Source organism: Tenrec ecaudatus, chromosome 1 (genome assembly GCF_050624435.1).
Source record: "Tenrec ecaudatus isolate mTenEca1 chromosome 1, mTenEca1.hap1, whole genome shotgun sequence".
NCBI classification, from domain to species: domain Eukaryota; kingdom Metazoa; phylum Chordata; class Mammalia; order Afrosoricida; family Tenrecidae; genus Tenrec; species Tenrec ecaudatus.
Window position 1 is genome coordinate 13,657,988 of NC_134530.1, and position 4,065 is coordinate 13,662,052.

Genomic DNA, 4,065 nt, shown 5'->3' on the forward strand with positions numbered 1-4,065 from the left:
TGTGGGTGTTGATGCCATTGGCTCTTTTGCTGAGTCTATGACAGAACAAAGCCCAGGCTTCCAGATCAGTCCAGCCAATCAGAGCTGCTGGGAGAGGTCAGGGGAGGGGCCTGACGTGATCTGGAAATGAAATGTGGGAACACAAGTTGGCACTCAGCACCTGAGGCTTAGACTGAGACTCCACAAGAGTACTACAGCCAGATGGAAGGACATCCTCCGACTCACTGGCTAAGAGAAAGAGCTGGTCAGGGGAAGTACCCATTTACACTCCCTTGGGTGCTATGTTGGCCATCCTAGCCAGGACTGGGGAAGAAGTCCTTGAACTCTGGGAGCCTAGAGACTGAAGGTCCCTGAGGAAACAGCAACGTGGACAGGATGTTTCTGTCATTAGGTGCCACGAGTCAATTCCAATTCATAGTGACTCTATGTACAGCTGAACAAAATACTGCTTGGTCCTGGGCCAGGGATCAGAATTTTAAGGAAGGTAACCCAAACTAACGTTGACCTTCACAGGAACCAGGGTTTGAGTTCTGGAAGCAGGTGTAAGCCCTTAACCCTGGAGGCCCAGCGTGGACAGTCCTACCTACCACTCCAGGTTCCGTCTGCTAGCAGGAAATGGACTGGTGTCAAATGCATCCCAAATCCGGTCACTTCCTCCAGCTCCAGGACCCCAACTCTGATCTATCATCCAACTCCATGACTGGTGCTGAGAGAGGGTGCTGAGAGAGGGAGGGACTGGGCCCACAAACTGGATCCAATTGAAAGACCCGAATCTAAGCCTGTGGAATCGGGAGAAGAAAGAGCAATATCATCAAGACAGATGAAAGCGCCTTGTTTGTGGTTAAGGGTTTCAGCCTTCTAGTCTAGCTCCTTTGTTTCTGATATAATTTCCTTTTTTTTTTTCAGTTTATCACTCTCATTGCCATAAGGGTGAGTCTGACCACTAGAAGACCTTCCTTGTGTGACAGTAATAAGCAAAGAAACCTGAGGGGGGAATTGAACCCAGATTGCTGGAGACGATGGGTGCAGCATGCATGTGCAGTTGTGAAGTAACCCTGGACCCAAGTGACTCCATGGAGACAAAGAGCTGTCTCTTGCCTTTATTTGCCTAAGCCAACCCTTTCCTAATAAATCCCACCTTTTGTGATGAATAAACATAAGATTGTTTTCCCAAGCACCAGCCATCCCCACCTTTTGTGTTGTTAAAAATATTTATATTTTGAGAATGATGAGGGCAATGAATGTACAAATGTGCTTTACACAATTGATGTATATATGGACTGTGATAAGAGTTGTATGAGCCCCTAATAAAAAAATAATAAAAGAGTGAAGGGGTGGAGTTTAGTCTGTCAAACCTAATTTTGAGGGACTAAGGAGATAAATAACTCTCTGGAGGCCAGACACAGATTCTCTGCTACACATTCCTGTTGAGAAGCCACATGGAACTACGCTGATGGAGCCAGAACCGTGGAGGAGCCACGTGGAGACCCTTGCCAGTGTGGAGATGCTTCCACCGCCACTTGATCCACAAGACTTTCCACCCACTGGCCTGTGATCTTCCTGCATTTGGTGTCATTCCATGTGTTGTGTGAGTCTGAAGAATTTATAGACCGGTAGCAGGCATATGGGCTAATATCGGACTTAAGGACTTGAACTGGACAGGGCTGGGATGTTTTCATAATATACAATTACACTTTGATATAAAGCGATTTCTTATACACATGCATGTCAATGAATTTGTTTCTCTAGTCTCCCAAGACTAACACAATGCTGTTGTAACCATTGGTGGATGATCTTAAGTAAAATTTTACTTATGTCCCCAGTTAGGCATCCCAAATTTGATATGACTAGATCACGCCTGCCCAGCGAATTTCTCACTATATTATTATATATAGCAGAAAAAGGAACAATAGAGCTACCTCTGGCTCAACATGGTGTTACCAGAAGTTCTCTAAGTTCATGGCCAAGGGAAGGAGCAAACATCATCAGCACAAAGCTGAGGATTCATGTGAGATGTAAGACATACTTCCACTCTCTAACTTTTTACCAATTCTGAAAGCAGCCATCTTCCCAGGGCAAGCTCTACTCTTCTGCGGAGTTCAGTCACTTGTTACAATGGCCATGCAGAGAATTTCCAGCCCATACTCACAGTTATGTGGTGTCTAAGGGAAATAATCATCTGTAACTCATGATCAGATCACCTTAGTGGAAAGAAGTTATAACTCAAGATACAGTTTGTCAATCGGACTCCTACCACCAGCTCTTTAGCTCTGCCAACAATTTTCCAGAACACTAGCTAGCGAGCCTTCCTTTCAAAGGTACTCAGCTCTTTCATTAGGTGGTTGGCAAGCCCAGTACAGCCACCTTACTACGTGGTCTGAAGGTCCATCAGAGGTATTTTGCACCAGTTGCTATACATACCACCGCCACCGTCTCATGCCATCCTCTGCCCCTTTGTACATCTCACTGTCTCCTAGGACCGGGATGTCCTCAGTGCAGGTGTCCCAGATCCAAATGACGCATTTTAACCAGCCTCTTCTTGATGGTAGTGAGGCCACCCTCCCGACCTCTTCATGATTGGCTCTTTTCTAAGCCTGCTCCACCCACCATGACCACCACCTAACTAGGCCGGTCACCTAGTTGGCATAGTGACTTTTCCAGTCCTCCAAAGGGATTTTTAAACCTTGTTTGCATAGTAAACTGTCTAAAAGTTTTGGAAGGGTTTTAGACACCTTAATTGCGTAGTAAACTGTTAAATCCTTTTTCAAGTTCGTAGCCTAGCAAGTCATCATGGCAGAACTGCAACCCTGGGCTCAGAAACGCTACATGGAAGGAGAAACGTGTTATATTGTTGTTCCATGATTTGCACGAGGCGGTTAGTCCTTATTTCCATTCTCTCCAAGGGGCTTCTTGTCAGGGGAAGCCAGCCCCTAACACAGCATTACGGGTCCGGTAGGCACAATTGTACAGCGATAATAAGTAAAGATCATAGTAAAGTTATAGAGAGCATGAGAGATAGACGAGAAGTATTGAAATAAGTAGAGTCAGACACAATTCATGGTAGCATGCTCACCTCAGCCCTGCTTGGTGGTCCACGTGGAGGGAGAGAGTGATCTTTAATGCTATCCCAGGCTTTTATATTCTCCGGGGACATGCAAGCCCCCTAATTACAGGTGAGGACATACATCACAGGGAGGGGTTGTGCAATAGGTCATAGATATAGGATGGCAACTTAACTTTGGATGTCACAGAGCCAGTTTGGCCTGTTCCCTGACTCAACTGATAGAGATCATTATTGGTAGGGTGAGAATGCTTGGTCACAGGCCTCAAGGAGGAATAGTTTATTGTCCCCAGTAGCAGGGAGTGAGGCCTGCCATATAGTCTGTTTGACTAACTGCCCTAGAGGCCTACCCTGTAGTCTGGTGACTGATCCCTCTCAGGGAGGATGCCTGTGAGCATCTGACCTTCCCCCACAGCTTCTGAAGTTCAGAGTTCACAGGACTTGTCCAAGGTCCCCAGTTTGTATTTGAACCGTGCTCTTTCCGAAGGCAAAGCCTGGGAGTAACCAACACAATCCTGCTCCAAATCATCCCCAGACTTTCCCACGAGCCTCAGGCCATTCCATGCTTTCTCCTGTCGCCTCACCCTACCTGTCCAAAGCGTTGCTCTTCGACACATGACAAATACAATCTAGTTCATTAGGCCTTCCCCGTGGTGTTGGAATCCTCAGACCATTTCTGTGCCCATCTGCTCCAGTTCGTGGTCCTTTGGAACCCCCTCCCACCGCCCACGCTGTAGCTTCCCAAGGGAGCTTTGCCCGGCCTGAGTGGACGAAGGAAGCAGCAGCTGAGGGGACAGCGGTGGCAAGAACCTGAGTGAGAATGGGAGTGAGTGTGGGTCGGTGTCAGGATTCCAGCCAGTGTCTCATGACTTCCATGTACAGGGGTCTCTGGTCTGCAGCGCTGATGCCATGTCTGGGTTACACATTGGCACCTCAAGGAAAAAAGCAGACTCGCAGTCACTCCCCTACCCGGGGATTGTGGGTGGGATTTTAATGGCTCTGGC